Genomic DNA, 24,060 nt, shown 5'->3' with positions numbered 1-24,060 from the left:
ACTTGATTTGCTTGTGCTGTTAGCCATTTCTTGAATACTGTCGGCTATAAGTTGTGCGAGGTTGATTTCACCTCCATGTAGGATGCAGTATGTCAAGAGTGCTCGTTTGATTGTGACCCAAGAGGCGTTTCCAGTAGGAAGGATAGATCTCCTTACTATCTCATACCATCCCTTGGCCACAGGAGTGAGATTTATTCTTTTCAAGTGGCTTGGGATCCCTTTTGAATCTCTTTCTCAGTCTATGTCTTCCATGCATAACTCGTGCAAGATCTCATCAGGATTGTTCTCCATCTGCAATCTGGTCTCATAACTAGGCTCTGCATAAGTTATGGTTCTCAACTTCAGGGCCCTTGTGATGGCTGCTGGACTGAAATTCACTTCAACTCCTCTGACATAACTCGTGTAGGGGACACTATCTTTGTTCTCTTTTACAGAATTTGCATAGAATTCCCTGATCATGACTGCACTAATGTCAACGAGAGGAGCACATAAAAGTTCCCACCTTCTTTCTTTAGTGATTTGCCTCATGATGGGGTATTCCTCGTCCTTCAACTCAAGGCCCTTCTCATAAATGATATTCTTTGTCTTCATGAACCTATGATATCTTCCTTCATGGAATTGGGACCTAAATTTTCTTGCATCATATGATGGAGGCTCGGTCACCATTGGTTCCTTTCCCGACCTTCTTTTTTAACTTGAGAAGGCCATTAGATTTGAGGTGAGAAGAAGGGAAAAGTGGGAGTAAGGGAAAAATGTGTTGTGTTTGGGATGATGCTCGGTTTTGTTGTGTAAGAGAAGGGAATTGTTGGGTTTAGTTTTGGGAGCAGAGGTGATTATGGTTTACAAGTGAAGGTAGTTTGTATGAATCTATAAGCCATTTAGTGCTAACGGCTTCTTATAGGCAAATCCTTCAAACTTTCTAACAAAACCATAATGAATGAGGAAGTAGTTCGTTGGTGCTCATGAAGGGTTGAGATTGAGTTGAACATACAGAAGGCTCATGGATTGAACGGTCTGCATGCATTGTTGAAGCTTTGACGAGGATTCTCTTCTCATTGGTTGCATGTATTTAGGTTTTCGATGATGCATGCATGCAGATTCTGCTTCCCAATGAGCACGCTTTTCTAGGCACATGTGACCACTCCTCACTTAGCTTGTCCTAGCCGTGGCCCCTCCTTGTATTTGTCTCAATCTCTTTCTCCTAAATAAACCACAACAGCTAGCCTTAAAACATGAATATATACGTTGGTAAGTGGTTTGCAATAAAGAAGAAAATTATTTTTGTTTCTTTTTCATAAATGATCAATTGTGTCCCTTAATCAGCAAGCCAAAGGTTGGCGAACACCAAACTTATCTCTTATTGAGGGGATGGCTTAGCAATGCAGATAATTCTTCACAATTGATATATTTTTTTTCAAAATTTCAAAATGTAATGGTGCATAATCCATCTCTATATGATTTTGATTCTATGAATAGGACATGACTTTCTGAACATTGTTACATATGCAGACACCAAACTTAGTGTTTGGTCATATGCTCCATCAAAATAACTAGGCATATGGTCAAGAACAGTTCTTTTGAAAACAAATTTGGGTGTGCCTTGAGGCACACCAAACTTAAAAGTCCGACATATGCTCCAGGATAATGCATGCATTTATCAAGTGTGTCCATGAAAGTTCAAAATCTTGCCAGAGTGATCATAGCTTATTGAATAATAAAAAAAATAGGAATCTTAAATCATGGGTTGCCTCCCATGGAGCGCTCTTTTATTGTCACTAGCTTGACATTGAACTCCCTTTAGGGTGGTTGATGCTTGTGATGTCTCAACTTGTCTCCTCTCACTATAAGCTTTCTCTATGTGCCTTGATGCTCAATTTCGAGGTGCTCAAGAGAGAGTACTTGGTTGACAGTGTAATGATCTTCTGTTCCCAGCTGTTGATATATTAATTGCACCTTATCACCTTTGGAAAATCCTTCAGTTGGGATTTTTTTATTCTTCCACCCTTTGTAAGCCTTTTTCTTGTTTTTCTTTTTTTTTTTGTTGATCTTTCTTCCTTGATAGTGGCTTGAGTTGTGATACCTCCCTTTTTGTTTATCGTCCTGGTTTCCTTTTGAATTCCTTCTCCTCCTTGTACCTGCTCATTCTTCTGCTCTACTGTGTTGTTGGTTGCTTGCCTTGGAGAACAATCACTACTGTTTCTTCATTAATTTGTGATTCTGGAAACACTTTCAAGGTAATGCTTTCCTCATGCATCCTAAGGGTTAGCTCTCCTTGCTCTATATCTACGATGGCTCTAGCAATGGCCAAAAATGGTCGACCAAGTATTATGGAGTCATTCTCATTCTCTGATGAATCCAGGATCACAAAGTCTGTAGGAAAGATGAACTTGTCAACCTTAACTAAAAGGTTTTCAATCACCCATTTGGGGTATACTACTGATTGGTCCACCAATTCCAAGGACATCTGTATTGGTTTCACCTCTCCTATGCCAAGCTTTTTCACTAAAGAAGATGGGATTAAATTTATGCTTGCTCCTAAGTCACACATCCCCTTGTTGATGAATAGACTTCCAATGGTACAAGGTAGGAAGAAACCTCCAAGATCTTCAAGCTTGGGAGGAATTCCTTTTCTGATTAGTGCACTGCATTCTTCAGTGAGCATTACAGTCTCCTTCTCATTCCAACTCCTTTTCTTGTTGATGAGCTCCTTTAAGAACTTGGCATATAGAGGCATTTGCTCTAATGCCTTAGCCAAGGGTATGTTGATCTCTAGCTTCTTGAAAGTCTCAAGGAATTTATGGAAATGTTGATCGTTTGCTTCTTTGTGGAATCTCTGTGGATAAGGTAGTGGAGGTGTAAGACTCTTCTCCACTTGCTGCTGTCTTGGATTTGGTTCTTCCATAATCTGCTTTCCCTTCTTTAAATTCTGTGGTTGGTTGTTCTCTTCTATGAGCTTTTCTGAGACATTCTTACTTGTTATGTCCTTGTTGTTAGCTCCATCCTTCTCTATTAATTCTTTGTCACTCTCCATAAGCTTCTTGGTTGCCCCTTGGTTGCCATCCACCAATGTCTTTCCACCCCTTAGTTGCACAGCTTTGCACTCTTCTTTTGGATTAGGAATGGTGTCACTTGGTAGTGAGCTTGAAGGTCTCTCAATAGAAATCTACTTGGAGATTTGTCCAATCTGCCTTTCTAGGCTCTTCATGGAAGCTTCTTGGTTCTTTGTTGTTAATTCTTGGTTCTTCATCATCTTCTCCATGAGCATCTCCAGATTAGTAATCCTCTGAGAGTCTTGTGAGATTGGTTGGTTTTGGGGTGTTGATGGATGATGGTAAGTATTTTGGTTAGTTGGTTGGGTATTGGATGGATGATGGTTGGAATTGGGGTAATTGTTTTGGGATTTTCTGTAAGGAATTTGGTTAGTTGGCTGCTGGTTGTGATTTTGGTTATTTCTTGGAGTGTTTTGAGCTGAGTTCCTTTGCCATGGTTGTTGGTTTTGGTTGTGGTTATCACCCCACCTAAGGTTTGGGTGGTTCTTCCAAGATGGATTGTAGGTGTCACCATACACCTCATTTGATCCAGAATTTTGGTTGTGCATATAGTGCACTTACTCTTGTTGCTGTTCTTCTTAGTTCTCTTCATTATGCCCCCAAGGAGTTGATGGTTGGCTTGTGGCACTTACTGATGCAACCTGAAGGCTATCAATTTTCTTAGCCATTTGCTCAAATTGTTGCTGAATCTGCTGCTGCATCACTTTGTGTTGAGCCAAAATTGTATCCACTCCTTCCAATTCTAACACTCCCTTCCTCTGTGATGGTTGGCATTGCCTTTGGTGAGCAAAGAAATATTAGTTGTTGGCCACCATATCAATGAGGTTTTGAGCTTCCTCTGCAGTTTTCATCAATTGCAATGATCCTCCAGCTGAGTGATCAAGTGCCTCTTGAGCCTTCAGAGTGGAAGTTCTGCAGCTTGTCCCACTCAGTGAACATCTCTGGTGGACATTTCCTCAGCAGAGCCTTATATCTTTCCCATGCCTCATATAGATTTTCAGCATCCATTTGAGTGAATGTCTGCACCTCAGTCTTCAATCTTATGATCCTTTGAGGGGGATAAAATTTGGCAAGAAACTTGCTCACCAAATCATCCCAAGTGTTGATGCTCTCCTTTGGAAATGTTTCTAGCCATTGAGTGGCTTTGTCCCTGAGAGAGAATAGGAACAACAGCAGCTTGTATATGTCAGGGTGCACTCCGTTGCTTTTAACTATGTCACAGATCCTCAAGAAAGTGGATAGATGTTAGTTCGGGTCCTCCAATGGCCCTCCTCCAAAAGAGCAGTTGTTTTGGACCAATGTGATGAGTTGTGGCTTCAGTTCAAAGTTGTTTGCATTGACATTAGGGGTAAGAATGCTACTCCCACAATGTCTAGCATTTGCAAATGTATAGGAGGCCAATACTCTCCTCTGTTGTGGGTTATTGTTGGCCCCTCCTTCTGGCTGATTGAGATTAGATGGATCTCCTTCCATCTCTTGGAATTCCTCCTCAGATTCTTCCTCTCCAACAATGTTCTTCCCTCTTTCAGCTCTTCTTAATCTTCGAAGAGTTCTTTGGTCAGTTTCAGAGAAAATAGGAGAAGCTCTCCCTGTACCTGACGTACAAACACACCACAAGAAACACACAGAACCAGAAAACCAGTGAAACTTCAATCTATTGCTAGAATGAAGTTTTAGTTAGCTTAAGCAAAAAATTCAAACCGTTAATATGTTAGTTGAGAACAGAAGAAAAAAAATGCTTAATCTAGATCTCCACTTCACTTAATCATTGTCAATCTATTTCAATCCCCGGAAATGGCGCCAAAAACTTGATGTGTGGAAAATGATCCAACACAAAACTCACCGGCAAGTGTACCGGGTCGCATTAAGTAATAAAACTCACAAGAGTGAGGTCGATCCCACAAGGATTGAAGGATTGAGCAATTTTAGTTTAGTGGTTGATTTAGTCAAGCGAATCAAGTATTGGTTGAGTGATTTTGTATCTAACAGTAAGTAAATAGCAGGAAATGTAAAGGGAAAGGGATGAATTGCAGAAATTAAAGAATATTGAAAGTAAAGGTGCTAAATCTTAAAGAACAAGAAATTAAATGACTGAAACTTAAAGTGCAAAAAATGTAAATTGCAGTAACTTAAAATGCAAGAAATATAAATTACTTGAATGGAAAAGGGATTTGAGGACTGGGAATTCAGAATTTAAGCAAGGGAAATTAAATTGCAGCAATTAACAAAGCAAAAGATGAATTGAAAGTAACTAGAATTCAAACAGAAAGTGAAAATGTAATTGCAGCAGTGGTTCAATAAAAGAACCAAAAAGAGAAAATCAGGTCTCAGGACTCCAGAGACTAGATAGCAGAGTCTATATCTCAATTGCCTTCCTAGATCCAAGTTCACAAAGTAATTAAAGAGAAATTAAAGATTGCAGCAGTAAAGGAAATGGAATTGAACTCAATTTTACAGAAGGAAAATCAAAGAGATCTTAAATGGAGATTGAGACAGAAGTTCCTCAATTCTTCACACTCAAGACTCAAACAAAACCCAGTAAAGAAACCAAAACAATCAGAGGAAGAAGAAGTGAATTCTCTCCTCCAATCGTAGAAAACAGAAAATGGAAATTCAGCTCTCAAGTTGACTAAGGATGAAAATTAAAATCAAAGTAAGCTCTCTGAAAAAAAAACTCCTTCTCTAATCCTAACTAACACCTATTTATACACTTTCTATTTTGGATCTAAGAATTTTGAGTGGGCTTTTTGATTTGGTGAATAAATGAATTAAGTTGGATTTTTTAGTGAAATTCAGCCCATGTTGCTCCCAGGAAGTTGCTCTGCTCTTGTGGAGGGCAGAGCAGAGAAGCTTTGTGTAAGGATCCAACTAGAGTGCCAAATTTGGGAGGGGCATTAGGATGCTGCCCTGCCCTTGTGGAGGGCAGGGCAATGTTGTCATGGTGCGTGCAAGCTGCGCGCCCAAGCTCCCTTGCTGTGCGTGCTGGCCGTGCCAATTTGTGTGCCATGCACCAAGAAATGCTACCCTGCCCTCCACAAGGGTAGGGCAGCGCAAGCTTTCCTTGTTCTTGGGTGAGGTCCCAAATTTGAAACTTGCTGAATGGCTTTTCTTGCCCCTTTTTTCTTGGTTTTCTTGGTGCCAAGGTAGCGCCTAGTCTCTTGCTTCCTCAAGGTCTTGTGTTCAATCCTTGGAGGTTGAAAACAAGCTAATTTTGGCTTGTTTTCCTTCCTTTTGAACGCTACTTCCTTCCCTCTTGAGCTTGGTTCGAAACCCATGGATGGCACTTGAAGAACAATTTCCTTGAATTTTTCCATGAGGAGCCCGAAACTGCTCTTGAGGAGGGCAGGGCAAAGATTTTCCTTCTCTCATTTCTTGGCCTAGAATTGTGCTCCGCCCTCAAGGAGGGCAGGGCAGTGAAGCCTTGAATGTTTGGTTCATTGTTGTGCTCCCTTGGAGGGCAGTGTGCTCTCGTGGAGGGCAATGTGGCTTCCTCCCTTCCATGCGCTACACTCTTTTCTTCCTTGGGCCATGCTTTCTTAAGCCACGCTTCCTTCTTTTCTTCTTTTCTTCACCTACAAATAATCAAAACAACCAATCAAAGTATCACTAAATTCACAAGGTTTATAAATCAATTAAAAATCAATTAAATTTAGCTTAAACCTCATGATTTAGCATCAATTAAATGGTGGTTGTTTGATTCAAATAAAACATGTAATTCCACTCTAAATTGCTTACTTAGGGTGCAAGAAAGTGCATAAAAACTAGTGAAACAAGTGAAATTAGCTTGAGAAATGGGTATATGATGACTTTTCATCAGACATTACCTCAAAAGAAACAGGATCCCAGTAAATTCTTAATTCCCTATACCATAGGCACCATGACCTTTGAGAAGGCTCTGTGTGACCTGGGGTCAGGCATAAACTTAATGCCACTCTCTGTAATGGAGAAACTGGGAATCTTTGAGGTACAGGCTACCAAATTCTCATTAGAGATGGCAGACAAATCCATGAAAAAGGCTTATGGACAGGTAGAGGACGTGCTAGTAAAGGTCAATGGCCTTTACATCCCTGCTGATTTCATAATCCTAGACACTGTGAAGGATGAGGATGAATCCATCATCCTTGGAAGACCCTTTTTAGCCACAGCAAAAGCTGTGATTGATGTGGACAGAGGAGAGTTAATCCTTCAATTGAATGAGGACTACCTTGTGTTTAAAACTCAAGGATCTCCCTCTGTAACCATGGAGAGGAAACAAGAAAAGCTTCTCTTAATGCAGAGTCAAACAAAGCCCCCACAATCAAACTCTAAGTTTGTTGTTGAACCCCCACATTCAAACTCTAAGTTTGGTGTTGGGAGGCACCAACAATGCTCTGAATATTTGTGAGGCTCCATGAGAGCCCACTGTCAAGCTATTGACATTAAAGAAGCACTTGTTAGGAGGCAACCCAATTTTTATTTATCTATGTTATTTATTTTCTTTTTAGGTTGATGATCATGTGGAGTCACAAAAAAACTGCAAAAATTAAAGAATAATCAAAAACAGCATTAAAAATAGCACACCCTGGAGGAGAAACTTACTGGCATTTAAACGCAAGTAAGGGTAGCAGCATGGGCGTTTAACGCCTAGTCTGGCACCATTTTGGGCATTAAACGCCAAAAAGAAGCACCAGACTGGCGTTAAATGCCAGAAAGAAGCAACAAACTGGCGTTAAACGCCAGAAACAGGTTGCAGCTTGGTGTTTAATGCCAAAAAGGAATAAAAGCTGGTGTTTAACGCCAGAAACAAGCAGCAGGCTGGCGTTAAATGCCAGGATTGCACACTAAGGGCGTTTACACGCCTAATTGGAGCAAGAATGAGAAATCCTTGACCCTTCAGGATCTGTGGACACCACAGGATCCCAACCTACCCCACCTCTCTCTCTCCTCCTCACACATCTCTATAACACTCTACCCAAAACACTGATGTGTGGAAAACGATCCAACACAAAACTCACCGGCAAGTGTACCGGGTCGCATCAAGTAATAAAACTCACGGGAGTGAGGTCGATCCCACAGGGATTGAAGGATTGAGCAATTTTAGTTTAGTGGTTGATTTAGTCAAGCGAATCAAGTATTGGTTGAGTGATTTTGTATCCAACAGTAAGTAAATAGCAGGAAATGTAAAGGGAGAGGGATGAATTGCAGAATTTAAAGAGAACTGAAAGTAAAGGTGCTGAATCTTAAAGAACAAGAAATTAAATGACTAAAACTTAAAGTGCAAGAAATGTAAATTGCAGTAACTTAAAGTGCAAGAAATGTAAATTGCTTGAATGGAAATAGGGAGTTGAGGTTTGGGAATTCAGAATTTCAGCAAGGGAAATTAAATTGCAACAATTAATAAAGCAGAAGATGAATTGGAAGTAACTAGAATTCAAACAGGAAATGAAATTAAATTGCAGCAGGGGTTCACAGAAGAACCAAAAAGGAAAATGGGATCTCAGGACTCCAGAGACTAGAGAGCAAAGTCTAAATCTCAATTGCCTTCCCAGATCCAAGTTCACAAAGCAATTAACAAGAAAATAAAGAAGAAGCAGTACAGGAAATGTAATTGAACTCAATTATGCAGAAGAGGAATTAAAGAGATCTTTAATGGAGATTGAGACAGAATTTTCTCAATTCTTCACACCCAAGACTCAAACAAGAAAAGTAAAAATGCTCAAACAAGAATGAGGAAGAAGAGAGATCAATTCTCCTCCCCAATTCTCTAAAATCCCAGTTCCTAGCTCTCAACGAAGTCTCAAAATTCAAAAATCAAAAGAAGGTTCTAAAGTCAAAAGTAAAAGAAGAGGTCTCCCTTATTACATCAAACTATCTCCTATTTATACACTTTCTATTCTTGGATTTTGGAATTTGGATGGGCTTTTGATTTTGTGAAGAAATGAATTAAATTGGATTTTTAATCCAATTTTTAGCCCATGAGAAAGTGGCTTCCAGGAGGCTGCCCTGCCCTTGTGGAGGGCAGAGCAGGAAATGGTGCATGCGGCCTCGTGCGTGCGTGCTTGATGAGAGTGATGCTACAGGATGCTGCCCTGCCCTTGTGGAGGGCAGGACAGAGTTTTCTTGGTGCGCCAGATTCTGTTGCCCGTGCGTGCTGCTACTGGCCGAGTGTTCAAGTCCTGGCTGTGCCATGATGCTGCGCCATGCACCAAGAAATGCTGCCCTGCCCTTGTAGAGGGCAGGGCAATGTGCCAAAGGTGAAGTCCCACGTTCGATACTCGGTGGAGGCACATGTTGCTCCTTTTCCCTTGGTTTTCTTGGCACCAAAGTCATGCCTAGTTCCTTACTTCCTCATGGTTCCGTGTTCGATTCATGGAGAATGAAAGCAAGCCACTTTTTGCTTGATTTTATTGTGCTTGAGTGCTACTCCCTTCCTCTTTGTCCTTGGGTTCGAAACCCATAGGAAGCATTATGAAGCAATTCCTTTTGAATATTTCTTGGGTGAAGCCCGATATTGCTCTTGAGGAGGGCAGGGCAGAGTTTTTGCTCTCTTTGATCCTTAGCATCAAATTGTGCTCCGCCCTTGTTGTGGGCAGGGCAATGTTGCTTTTCAAGGCTTGGTTCATTATGTTGCTCTCCTGGAGGGCACACTGCCCTTGTGGAGGGCAATGTTTGCTTCCTCCTTCTATGCGCCACACTTCTTATCTCTTGGGCCACGCTTTCTTAAGACGCTTCCTCTTTTCTTCTTTTCTTCACCTTCAAATAATCAAAACAACCAATCAAAGTATCACTAAATTCACAAGGCTTATAAATCAATTAAAAATCAATTAAATTTAGCTTAAACCTCATGAGTTAGCATCAATTTAATGGTGGTTGTTTGATTTAAAGTAGTTATGCATTTTCATTCCAAATCACTTACTTAAGATGCAAGAAAGTGCATAAAGACTAATAAAACAAGTGAAATTATCTTGAAAAATGGGTATATGATGACTTGTCATCAAACACCACTCACCTATCAAATCCTATTCTCTTCCCTATATTCTCTTCACCAATCACCTCTACCACACTTCCCCAAAAACCCCACCTACCTCACTTTCAAATTCAAACACTTTTCCCTCCCAAACCCACCCAAGTCCATTCGGCCACTCTCTCTCTCTTCCCCTGTAAATACACCTCTTCACTCCTTTATTTTCACACATCTTATACACTTTTCCCCTACTTGGCTGAACCACTTAACCCTCCTCCATCTCCTTAATCTCTTCTTCTTCTCCGCCCTTCTTTCTTTCTTCTTTTGCTCGAGGACAAGCAAACCTTTTAAGTTTGGTGTAGTAAATGCATTGCTTTTTGTTTTTCTATAACCATTTATGGCACCTAAGGCCGTAGAAACCTCTAGAAAGAGGAAAGGGAAGGCAAAAGCTTCCACCTTCGAGTCATGGGAGATGGAGAAGATTCATCTCAAAGGTCCATCAAGACCACTTCTATTAAGTTGTGGCCAAAAAAAAGGTGATCCCTATGCAATTCAGCTAGAATTGTCATAGAGGAAGACATCCTCATTGAAGAGGACAAGCCCATCACCAAAAAGAGGATGGAGCAAACAAGAGAGCCCACTCATGGATCTCAACAAGAGTATGAGGAATTCCCTCATCAAGAAATCCCTGAGATGAATGAAGGGATAAATTTTCCTCCACACAACTATTGGGAGCAACTCAATACCTCTTTGGAAGGCTTGAGTTACAACATGGACCAACTAAGGGTGGAGCACCAAGAGCACTCCATCATTCTCCATGAAATTAGAGAAGATCAAAGAACTATAAGGGAGGAGCAACAAAGGCAAGAAAGAGACATAGAGGAGCTCAAGAGTACCATTGGTTCTTCAAGAGGAAGACGCCACCCTCATTAAGGTGGACTCATTCCTTAATCTCCTTGTCTATTTATTTTTCTGTTTTCAATTTTGAGCTTTATGTTTGGCTATGTTTTGTGTCTGTATTACATGATCATTAGTGTCTAGTGTCTATGTCTTAAAGTTATGAATAACTCCATGAATCCTTCACCTCTCTTAAATGAAAAATGCGCTTAATTACAAAAGAACAAGAAGTACTTGAATTTCAAAATTTATCTTGAAATTAGTTTAATTATTTTGATGTGGTGGCAATACTTTTTATTTTTCTGAATGAATGCTTGAACTGTGCAAGTTTTTTATCTTGTTGTTTATGAATGTTAAAATTGTTGGCTCTTGAAAGAATGATGAACAAAGAGAAATGTTATTGATAATCTAAAAAATCATGAAATTGATTCTTGAAGCAAGAAAAAGTAGTGAATAAGAAAATGGCAAAAAGAAAAAGCAAGCAGAAAAAGCCAATAGCCCTTTAAACCAAAAGACAAGGGTAAAAAGGATCCAAGGCTTTGAGCATCAGTGGATAGGAGGGCCCAAGGAAATAAAATACAGGCCTAAGCGGCTAAATCAAGCTGTCTCTAACCATGTGCTTGTGGCATGAAGGTCCAAGTGAAAAGCTTGAGACTGAGTGGTTAAAGTCGTGCTCCAAAGCAAAAAGAGTGTGCTTAAGAACTCTGGACACCTCTAACTGGGGCCTTTAGCAAAGCTGAGTCACAATCTGAAAAGGTTCACCCAGTTATGTGTCTGTAGCATTTATGTATCCGGTAGTAATACTAGAAAACAAAGTGGTTAGGCCCACGGCCAAGACTTAAAAAGTAGTTGTGTTCAAGAATCAACATACTGAACTAGGAGAATCAATAACACTATCTGAAATTCTGAGTTCCTATAGATGCCAATCATTCTGAATTTCAAAGGATAAAGTGAGATGCCAAAACTGTTCAGAAGAAAAAAGCTACTAACCCCACTCATCTAATTGGGACTAAGTTTCATTGATGTTGTGAGATTCATTGTATGTTCTCTTCTTTTTATCCTATTTGATTTTCAGTTGCTTGGCGACAAGCAACAATTTAAGTTTGGTGTTATAAGAGCGGATATTTTATACGCTTTTTGGCATTGTTTTTATATAGTTTTTAGTATATTTTATTCAATTTTTAGTATATTTTTATTAGTTCTTATGCAAAATTTACATTTCTGGACTTTACTATGAGTTTGTATGTTTTTCTGTGATTTCAGGTATTTTCTGGCTAAAATTGAGGGACCTGAGCAAAAATCTGATTCAGAGGCTGAAAAAGGACTGCTGATGTTGTTGGATTCTGACCTCCCTGCACTCGAAATGGAATTTTTGGAGCTAAAAAAACCCAAATGGTGCGCTCTCAATTGCGTTGGAAAGTAGACATCCAGGGCTTTCCAGAAATATATAATACTTCATACTTTCCCTCGAGTGTAGATGACACAAACTGGTGTTCAACGCTAGCTTTCTGCCATATTCTGGCATTAAACGCTAGAAACAAGTTTCAAGCCAGAGTCAAATGCCAGAAACAAGCTACAAACTGGTGTTTAACTCCAAAGAAGGCCTCTACACATGAAGGCTTTAATGCTCAGCCCAAGCACACACCAAGTGGGCCCAGAAGTAGATTTCTAAATCATTTACTTATTTCTGTAAACCCTAGTAACTAGTTTAGTATGAATAGAACTTTTTACTATTGTACTAGGGAGCTTTTTGAACATCTTTGGACCATTGTTCACGTTTTGGGAGGCTGGCCATTCGGCCATGCCTTCCCTATTTTCACTTATGTATTTTCAACGGTGGAGTTTCTACACACCATAGATTAAGGTGTGGAGCTCTGCTGTTCCTCAAGTATTAATGCAAAGTACTATTGTTCTTCTATTCAATTCATGCTTATTCTTATTCTAAGATATTCATTCACACACAAGAACATGATGAATGTGATGATTATGTGACACTCATCACCATTCTCACTTATGAATGCGTGATTGATAACCACTTCCGTTCTACATGAAAATAAGCTTGAATGTATATCTCTTGGGTTTCTAATCAACGATTCACATCGACTCCCCTCTGACAATGGGGCATCTGAATCCGAGATTAGAGTCTTTGTGGTATAAGGTAGAATCAATTGGTAACATTCTTGAGATCTAGAAAGTCTAAACCTTGTCTGTGGTATTCCGAGTAGGATTTGGGATGGGATGACTATGACGAGCTTCAAACTCGCGACTGAAGGGCGTGGTGACAGACGCAAAAGGATAGTAAATCCTATTCCTACACGATCGAGAACCAACAACTGATTAGCCATACGATATCTGTGCATGGTATTTTTCATCAGAGACGAGCAATCCGACAGTTGATTAGCTGTACAGAAATCGTAGAGGACCTTTTTTACTGAAAAGACAGGAAGTAGCCATTGACAACGGTGACACCCAGCATAGAGCTTGCCATGGAAAGGAGTATGAAGGATTCGATGAAGGCAGTAGGAAAGCAGAAATTCAGAAGGAACAACGCATCTCTATACGCTTATCTGAAATTCCCACCAATGAATTACGTAAGTATCTCTATCTTTATTTTATGTTTTATTTATCTTTTAATCATTAAAACTCCATAACCATTTGAATCCGCCTGACTGAGATTTATAAGATGACCATAGCTTGCTGGTGCACGAAATTGTGATCATCAACAAAGGCGCCAATAGACTTGGATCTCTCAAACGTGAATCACACTTTGTCACAACTTCGCACAACTAACCAGCAAGTGCACTGGGTCGTCCAAGTAATACCTTACGTGAGTAAGGGTCGATCCTACGGAGATTGTTGGTATGAAGCAAGCTATGGTCATCTTGTAAATCTCAATCAGGCGGATTCAAATAGTTATAATTGTTTTCGAATATAAAAATAAATAATGCATAAAATAAAGATAGAGATATATGTAAATCATTGGTGGAAACTTCAGATAAGTGTATGGAGATGCTTCATTCCTTCTGAATCTCTGCTTTCCTACTGCTTTCATCCAATCACTCTTACTCCTTTTCATGGCAAGCTGTATGTTGGGTTTCACCATTGTCAATGGCTACCTCCCATCCTCTCAGTGAAAATGGTCCAAATGCTCTGTCACAGCATGGCTAATCATCTGACGGTTCTCGATCATGTCAGAATAGGATCCATTGATCCTTTTGTGTCTGTCACTATGCCCAACACTCGCGAGCTTGAAACTCGTCACAGTCATTCAATCCCTGAATCCTACTCAAAATACCACAGACAAGGTTTAGACTTTCCAGATTCTCAAGAATGCTGCTTATGGATTCTAGCTTATACCACGAAGATTCTGATTAAGGAATCCAAGAGATACACGCTCGTTCTAAGGTAGAACGAAAGTGGTTGTCAGTCATGTGTTCATAGGTGAGAATGATGATGAGTGTCATGGATCATCAAATTCATCATATTGAAGTGCAACGAATATCTTAGAATAAGAATAAGCTGAATTGAATAGAAGATAGTAGTAATTGCATTAATACTCGAGGTACAACAGAGCTCCACACCTTAATCTATGGTGTGTAGAAACTCCACCGTTGAAAATACATAAGTGATGGTCCATGCATGGTCGAATGGCCAGCCTTCCCAAAGGACATATGAATTTGAAATATGGGAAAAAGACCTCCAGTACAATAGTAAAAAGTTCTATTTATACTAAACTAGTTACTAGGGTTTACATAAATAAGTCTTAGTGTAGAAATCCACTTCTGGGGCCCACTTTGGTGTGTGCTTGGGCTGAGCTTGAGCTTTACACGTGCAGAGGCGTCTCTTGGGGTCAAACGCCAAGTTCTAACGTGTTTTTGGCGTTTAACTCTGGTTTGTGACGTGTTTCTGGTGTTTTACTCCAGAATGTAGCACATAACTGACGTTGAACGCCAGTTTGCATCATCTAAACTCTAATAAATTATAAACTGTTATATATTTCTGGAAAGCCCTAGATGTCTACTTTCCAACACAATTGAGAGCGCACCATTTGGAGTTCTGTAGCTCCAAAAAATGCATTTCGAGTGCAGGGAGGTCAGAATCCAATAGCATCAGCATTCCTTTTTCAGCCTGAATCAGATTTTTGCTCAGGTCCCTCAATTTCAGCCAGAAAATACCTAAAATCATAGAAAAATACACAAACTCATAGTAAAGTCCAGAATTATGAATTTTGCATGAAAACTAATAAAAACATCCCTAAAAGTAGCTAGAACCTACTAAAAACTACCTAAAAACAATGCCAAAAAGCGTATAAATTATCCGCTCATCACAACACCAAACTTAAATTGTTGCTTGTCCCCAAGCAACTGAAAATCAAATAGGATAAAAAGAAAAGAATATACTATAAATCCCAAAATATCAATGAATATTAGTTCAAATTAGATGAGCGGGACTTGTAGCTTTTTTCTTCTGAACAGTTTTGGCATCTCACTTTATCCTTTGAAGTTTAGAATGATTGGCATCCATAGGAACTCAGAGTTCAGATAGTGTTATTGATTCTCCTAGTTAAGTATGTTGATTCTTGAACACAGCTACTTTATGAGTCTTGGCCGTGGGCCTAACCACTTTGTTTTCCAGTATTACCACCAGATACATAAATGCCATAGACACATGACTGGGTAAACCTTTTCAGATTGTGACTCAACTTTGCTAAAGTCCCCAGTTAGAGGTGTCCAGAGCTCTTAAGCACACTCTTTTTGCTTTGGATCACGACTTTAACCACTGAGTCTCAAGCTTTTCACTTGGACCTGCATGCCACAAGCACATGGTTAGGGACAGCTTGATTTAGCCGCTTAGGCCTGGATTTTATTTCCTTGGGCCCTCCTATCCATTGATGCGCAAAGCCTTGGATCCTTTTTACCCTTGCCTTTTGGTTTTAAGGGCTATTAGCTTTTTCTGCTTTCTTTTTTTCTTTTTCTTTTATTTTTTTGCCACTTTTTTTCCACAAGCTTTTGTTATTCACTGCTTTTTCTTGCCTCAAGAATCAATTTTATGATTTTTCAGATTATCAATAACATTTCTCTTGTTCATCATTTTTTCAAGAGCCAACAATTTTAACGTTCATAAACAACAAGATCAAAAATATGCACTGTTCAAGCATTCATTCAGAAAACAAAAAGTATTGTCACCACATCAATATAATTAAACTAATTTCAAGGATGAATTCGAAACTCATGTACTTCTTGTTCTTTTGTATTAAAAATATCTTTCATTTAAGAAAGGTGAAGGATTCATGGAATTATTCATAGCCTTAAGACATAGACATTAAATACTAATGATCATGTAATAAAGACACAAACATAGACAAACATGAAGCTCAAAAACCGAAAAACAGAGAGATGAGAACAAGGAAGTTAAGGAATGAGTCCACCTTAGTGATGGTGGCGCCTTCTCCTTGAAGGACCAATGATGTCCTTGAGCTCCTCTATGTCTCTTCCTTGCCTTTGTTGCTCCTCCCTTATAGCTCTTTGATCTTCTCTAATTTCATTGAGAATGATGGAGTGCTCTTGGTGTTCCACCCTTAATTGGTTCATGTTGTGACTCAATCCTTCTAGAGAAGTGTTGAGTTGTTCCCAATAGTTATTTGGAGGAAAATGCATCCCTTGAGGCATCTCAGGGATTTCTTGATGATGAGCTTCCTCATGCATCTCTTGAGATCCATGAATAGGCTCTCTTGTTTGCTCCATCCTTTTCTTAGTGATGGGCTTGTCCTCTTCAATGAGGATGTCTCCTTCTATGACAACTCCAGCTAAGTAGCATAGATGGCAAATGAGATGAGAAAAAGCTAGCCTTGCCAAGGTAGAGTGCTTTTCGGCTACTTTGTAGAGTTCTAGAGAGATAACATCATGAACTTCTACTTTCTCTCCAATCATGATGCTATGGATTATGATGGCCCGATCCATAATTACTTTGGATCGGTTGCTAGTGGGGATAATGGAGCGTTGGATGAACTCCAACCATTCTCTAGCCACAGGCTTAAGGTCTAGTCTTCTCAATTGAACCGGCTTGCCTTTCAAGTCTCTTTTCCATTGAGCTCCTTCCACACATATGTCCATAAGGACTTCGTCCAACCTTCGATCAAAGTTGACCCTTCTAGTGTAGGGGCGTGCGTCTTCTTGCATCATAGGCAAGTTGAACGCCAACCTTATGTTCTCTGGACTAAAATCTAAGCATTTCCCCCGAACCATTGTAAGCCAATTCTTTAGGTTTGGGTTCATGCTTTGATCATGGTTCCTAGTGATCCATGCATTTGCATAGAACTCTTGAACCATTAAGATCCCGACTTGTTGAATGGGGTTGGTAAGAACTTCCCAACCTCTTCTTTGGATCTCATGTCGGATCTCCGGATACTCATTTTTCTTGAGCATGAAAGGGACCTCGGGGATCACCTTCTTCTTGGCCACAACTTCATAGAAGTGGTCTTGATGGGCTTTTGAGATGAATCTCTCCATCTCTCATGAATTGGAGGTGGAAGTTTTTGTCTTCCCTTTCCTCTTTCTAGAGGTTTCTCCAGCCTTAGGTGCCATTAATGGTTATGGAAAAATAAAAAAGGCTATGATTTTACCACACCAAACTTAGAATGTTGCTTGTCCTCGAGCAAAAGAAGAAAGAATAGATGAAGAAGAAGAAGATATGGAGGAGAGGGAGAGAGAAGTGTATTCGGCCAAAGGGGGAGAAGAGAGGGTAGTGATGTGTGAAAATGAAGAAGGATGTTGAGGGGTTTATATAGTAGAGGGAGAGGGGTTGGGTTCGGTCATTTAGGGTGGGTTTGGGTGGGGAAGAGATTTTGAATTTGAAGGTAGTGGGGTTTTATGGGGAAGAGTGGATGGATGTGATTGGTGAATGATGTTTGGGGAAGAGTGTTATGAAAAGGTTTGAGAGAGAGGGAGAAGGTAGGTGGGGATCCTGTGGGGTCCACAGATCCTGAGGTGTCAAGGATATCTCATCCCTGCACCTTTTAAGCGTGTAAAATGCCCTCTGTATGCAATCCTGGTGTTTAACGCCAGACTGCAGCATGTTTCTGGCGTTAAACGCCACTTCCATGCTTGTTTTGGGCGTTCAACGCCATTCTGCAGCATGTTTCTGGCGTTTAAACGCCAGTGAGTTCCTCCGCTAGGGTGTGCTTTTTCTTCTGCTATTTTTTATTCTGTTTTTAATTTTTGCAATTATTTTGTGACTCCACATGATCATAAACCTAATAAAACATAAAAGAACAATAGAAATATAGATAAATAAGGTTGCCTCCTGATGACAAGTCATCATATACCTATTTTTCTATGCTTTTTCATACAAGAAATTGATGATTTGTGCTTAAATATTGAATGCTTTTGTGCTTAAATGATATATTTTCTTGATCTTTTAATTTTAAAAATCCTGTAGGAAATAAGAAGAAAAGAAGCAAAGAGGCACAAAATAAGCTAAAAAGGAGAAAAAAAGAGCTTTGGGGTACACTTTGAAGTTGGGGTACACTTTGGAGCCTTAGGCCACGATTTTAAAAGCGTGGCCGATGACCAAATTAAAGGAGGAAGCAACCAGCACGCACATTTCCCTGCTCTTGCCAAGGGCAGGGCAATATCATGATGAAAAAAAGTGAGGTTGGAAGCAAATTTTCGCTAAGTTAAAATCTGGGCGCTCACAACATGACCATGCCTACTTCAAAGGGCTATAACTTGAGCTACAGACGTCCAATTGATGTGCTTCTAGTTGCGTTGGAAAGCTGACATTCAGGGCTTTCCAACGATATATAGCAATCCATATTTGGCATACAATTGAGGCATGAGTGAAAGGCATCGTTAAGGGCCAAAAATAAGCGAAAATAAACCAAAGTGCTTCCACCAAGGTTCGAAGCTGGAGCCTTACTCCAAAGCAAAGTAGCACTCATTTTTCTGCTCTGCCCTCTTGGAGAGCAGGGCAATGTCGTTCTCTCTTCATGGAAAATCAAGGAAAATTGCTCCCCAAATGCTTACAGCAAGTTTCAAACTTGGGACCTCACCCAAGAACAAGGAAAGCTTGCGCTGCCCTGCCCTTGTGAAGGGCAGAGCAGCATTTATGGGTGCATGGCACACAAAATTGGCATGGCCCAGGGAAGCATGTCACGCAACATAACACGGACCAAGAGGACTTGGAGCGCGCAAGGGTGCCCACACAAAGCTTCCCTGCTCTGCCCTCCACAAGAGCAGAGCAGCCTCCTGGGAGCATCATGGGCCAAAATTCAACCAAAATATCATTTAAATTCAATTCCTCTCCAAATTGAATCAAGGCCAAGCAAACCCATTTCTCCTCAAATCCAAAGCAAGCTAAAGCCCACATCATCACTCAAAGGCACAAGAACAAGCTAGAATTAGGATTTTCATTTAATTTGTTTTTCATTTCAATTTCATTTTATTTTATAAAGCCTATATAAGGCATCATTTCCATCTTTGTAAAAAAGGAGGCTCCATTAGAAGGGGGCTTGCTCCATTAGGGAGTAGTAGTAGTAGATAGCTCTCTCTCTCTTTTAATTTTCCTTTCTGTTTGAATTTTGGATTGAGATTGAAAGGAATTCTGTTTTCATTCTCCATCTGCAACATCTCTGCTTTGTTCTTCTGCATAATTCAAGGAATTTTGATTTGAATCAAGGCTCTCTTTACTGCTTCCATCTCTATTTCTTCTTCAATCTATTTGCTGTTGAATCAAGGAAGGGCTTGAGATCTAGACTTGTTCTCTAGTCTCTTTGATTCCCTGAGATCTTCAATTTTATTTTGCAATTGAGTTGAGTTCTTGGCTGCTCTTCTGTTTTTACTGTTCCATTGGCTTTTAATTTACTTTCAAGCAATTTAATTCTTCTGCACTTGTTCTTCATTTTACATTTCTGTTCATGATCTAGTTTACTTTTTCTGCAAGTTTAATTCCCTGCAAGTGTTCTAAGCTTTGATCTACTTCTTTTATTTAAATTCCCTGCTCCCACTCCCTTTTATATTCAATGCAATTTATATTTCTTGTCATTTAAGTTTCTACAATTTTTGCTCTTTAAGTTTTCTGCCCATTTACATTTTGCAACTTTATCATTCCTGCAATTTACTTTCTGTTGATCAACTTCACACAATTTACTTCAATGTTAGCTTGACTAAACTAATCACCCACTAAAGTTGCTTGATCCATCAATCCCTATGGGATCGACCTCACTCTAAGTGAGTTATTACTACTTGATGTGACCTGGTATACTTGCCGGTTAGATCTATGTGTTTGGAAATTCATTTTTCCACAAAAACACCATCACCTCCCAATAAGCACTTCTTTAATGTCAATAGCTTGACAGTGAGCTCTCATGGAGCTTTACAGATGTTCAGAGCATTGTTGGGACCTCCCAGCAACAAACTTAGAGTTTGAATATGGGGGTTCAACACCAAACTTAGAATTTGGTTGTGGCCTCCCAACACCAAACTTAGAGTTTGATTGTGGGGCCTTTGTTTGACTCTGTATTGAGAGAAGCTTATCGTGCCTCTTTTCCATGGTTGCAGAGGAAGATCCTTGAGCTTTAAACACAAGGTAGTCCCCATTCAATTGAAGGACTAGCTCTCCTCTGTCAACATCAATCACAGCTCCTGTTGTGGCTAGGAAGGGTCTTCCAAGGATGATGCATTCATCCTCATCCTTCCCAGTGTCTAGGATTATGAAATCAGCAGGGATGTAAAGGCCTTTAACCTTCACTAACACGTCATCTACCAATCCATAAGCTTGTTTTATTGACTTGTCTGCCATCTCTAATGAGATTATTGCAGATTGTACCTCAAAGATCCCAGTTTCTCCATTACAGAGAGTGGCATAAGATTTATACCTGACCCCAGATCACATAGAGCCTTCTCAAAGGTCATGGTGCCTATGGTACAGGGTATTATAAATTTACCAGGATCTTGTTTCTTTTGAGGTAAAGTTTGCTGAACCCATGTATTTAGTTCATCTACCCAAGTCTCATTACCAAACAACTTGGCATTCAGCTTCATGATGGCTCCAAGATATTGAGCAACTTGCTCTTTAGTTACATCTTCATCCTCTTCAGAGGAAGAATAATTCTCAGAGCTCATGAATGGCAAAAAAAAATTAATGGAATCTCTATGGTCTCTATATGAGCATCAGATTCCTTTAGGTCCTCAATAGGAAACTCCTTTCTATCTGGGGGACGTCCCATGAGGTCTTCCTTATTGGGATTCACGTCCTCCCCTTCCTCTTTGGATTCAGCCATTTTAATTATATCAATGGCCTTGCACTCTCTTTTTGAATTCTCTTCTGTATTGCATAGGAGAGTACTAGGAGGAATTTCAGTGATTTTCTTACTCAACTGACCCACTTGTGCCTCCAAGTTTCTAATGGAGGACCTTGTTTTATTCATGAAACTTAAAGTGGCCTTAGATAGATCAGAGACTATGTTTACTAAGCTAGAGGGGCTCCGCTCAGATTTCTCTGTCTGTTGCTGGGAAGATAATGGAAAAGGCTTGCTATTGCTAAACCTATTTCTTCCACCATTATTAAAGCCTTATTGAGGCTTTTGTTGATCCTTCCATGAGAAATTTGGATGATTTCTCCATGAGGAATTATAGGTGTTTCCATAGGGTTCACCCATGTAATTCACCTCTGCCATTGCAGGGTTCTCAAGATCATAAGCTTCTTATTCAGAAGATGCCTCTTTAGTACTGTTGGATGCATTTTGCCATCCATTCAAACTCTGAGAAATCATGTTGACTTGCTGAGTCAATATTTTGTTCTGAGCCAATATGGCATTCAGAGTATCAATTTCAAGAACTCCCCTCTTCTGAGGTGTCCCATTACTCACAGGGTTCCTCTCAGAGGTGTACATGAATTGGTTATTTGCAACCATGTCAATGAGTTCTTGAGCTTCTGCAGGCATTTTTTTTAGGTGAATGGATCCACCTGCAGGATGGTCCAGTGACATCTTAGACAATTCAGACAGACCATCCAAGATGGTCCATTCTGAAAGCATGCCAAAAGGACACTTTTTGATCAACTGCTTGTATCTTTCCCAAGCTTCATAGAGGGATTCACCATCTTTTTGCTTGAAGGTCTGAACATCCACTCTAAGCTTGCTCAGCTTTTGCGGAGGAAAGAACTTGGCCAGGAAGGCCGTGACCAGCTTACCCCAAGAGTCCAAGCTATCTTTAGGTTGTGAGTCCAACCATGTTCTAGCTATGTCTCTCACAGCAAAAGGGAAAAGCATGAGCCTGTAGACTTCAGGATCTACTCCATTAGTCTTAACAGTATCACATATCTGCAAGAACTCAGTTAAAAACTGATAGGGATCTTCTGATGGAAGTCCATGAAACTTGCAGTTCTGTTGCATTAGAGCAACTAGTTGAGTCTTCAGCTCAAAATTGTTTACTCCAATGGCAGGGATTGAGATGCTTCTTCCATAAAAATTGGAAGTAGGTGTAGTATAATCACCAAGCATCCTCCTTGCATTATTATTGGGTTCGGCCATGTCTCCTTCTTTTTCGAGATTCTCTTTAAGGTTTTCTCTGAATTGTTGTGCTTTAGCTTCTCTCAGCTTCTTCTTCAGAGTCCTTTCAGGTTCAGGATCTGCTTCAACAAGAATATTCTTGTCCTTGCTCCTGCTCATATAAAAAAGAAGAGAACAGAAAAGAAGAGGAATCCTCTATGTCACAATATAGATATTCCTTTATGTGAGTAGAAGAAGAAAAGAATAGAAGAAGGAGAAGAGAAAAATTCGAACACATAAAAGAAGAGAGGGTTTGAATTTTAATATGAAGAGAAGTGTTAGTAAATGAATAAATAAATAGAAAGAGAGAAGAGAGAAGAGTTTTCGAAAATTGTTTTTGAAAAAAAAAGTTAGTGATTTTCGAAAATTAAGAGAAGAAATAAAATTAAAATTACAATTTGAAACAATTAGTTAATTAAAAAGAATTTTGAAAAAGAGGAAGGAAATTTCGAAAATTAGAGAGAGAGAAGTAGTTAGGTAGTTTTGAAAAAGATAAGAAACAAACAAAAAGTCAATTAGTTAGTTGAAAAAGATTTGAAAAGATAAGAAGTTGGAAAATATTTTTGAAATTGATTTTGAAAAAGATATGATTTGAAAAAGATATGATTAAAAAGATATGATTGAAAAGATATTTTGAAAAAGATTTGAAAAGGAAATTAAAAAGCTTTTATTTTTAAAATTAAAATTGATTACTTGACTAACAAGAAACTAAAAGATATGATCCTAAAATTTAAAGATTGAACCTTTCTTAACAAGAAAGTAACAAATTCAAATTTTTGAATCAATCACATTAATTTTTAGTAAAGTTTTCGAAAATCATGAAATAAAGATAAGAAAAAGATTTTGAAAATCAATTTTAAAAAATTTTCAAAAATAACAAAAGGAAAAAGAAAAGATTTGATTTTGAAAAAGATTTTGAAAAGATAAGATTTTTAAAATTGAAATCTTGACTTGACTAACAAGAAACAACTTATTTTAAAATTTTTTGACTAAGTCAACCCAAAGATCTCGAAATTTATGAAAGAAATAAGGAAAAGATATTTTTTGATTTTTTTTGAATTTTTAATGATGAGAGAGAAAAACACAAATATGACCCAAAACATGAAAATTTTGGATCAAAACCAATTATGCATGCAAGAACACTATGAATGTCAAGATGAACACCAAGAACACTTTGAAGATCAAGATGAACATCAAGACTTATTTTTGAAAAATTTTCAAGAAAAGAAAAACATGCAAGACACTAAACTTAGAAATTTTTCATGCTTAGACACTATGAATGCAAAAATGCATATGAAAAACAACAAAAGATACAAAACAAGAAAATATGAAGATCAAACACAAAGACTTACCAAAAACAACTTGAAGACCATGCCTGAATTTTTCGAAAAATGCAAGAATTTTAAGAACATGCAATTGACATCAAACTTAAAAATTGACACTAGACTCAAACAAGAAACACAAAATATTTTTGGTTTTTTATGATTTTATTAAATATTTTTTGGATTTTTCGAAAATTTATTTTTAGAAAAACGAAAACAGTGAAAAAAAAAATTTTGAAAAATTTTTGAAAACTTTTTGAAAACAAAATAAGAAGAAAATTACCTAATCTGAGCAACAAG

At 39.0% G+C, this 24,060-nt stretch overlaps 1 non-coding gene across 1 annotated transcript; it reads left to right on the top strand.

Annotated features, from left to right (window-relative positions):
* The first annotated feature begins 21,923 nt into the window (after positions 1–21,923).
* LOC112804678 (small nucleolar RNA R71) lies at positions 21,924–22,027 on the top strand. Its single transcript, XR_003203290.1, has one exon. It is a non-coding gene; the product is annotated as a small nucleolar RNA R71 (small nucleolar RNA).
* Positions 22,028–24,060: the final 2,033 nt, after the last annotated feature.

This window comes from Arachis hypogaea, chromosome 5 (genome assembly GCF_003086295.3).
Source record: "Arachis hypogaea cultivar Tifrunner chromosome 5, arahy.Tifrunner.gnm2.J5K5, whole genome shotgun sequence".
Classification (NCBI taxonomy): domain Eukaryota; kingdom Viridiplantae; phylum Streptophyta; class Magnoliopsida; order Fabales; family Fabaceae; genus Arachis; species Arachis hypogaea.
The sequence above is the reverse complement of the archived record's forward strand: the minus strand, read 5'-3'. Positions and strand labels throughout refer to the sequence as shown.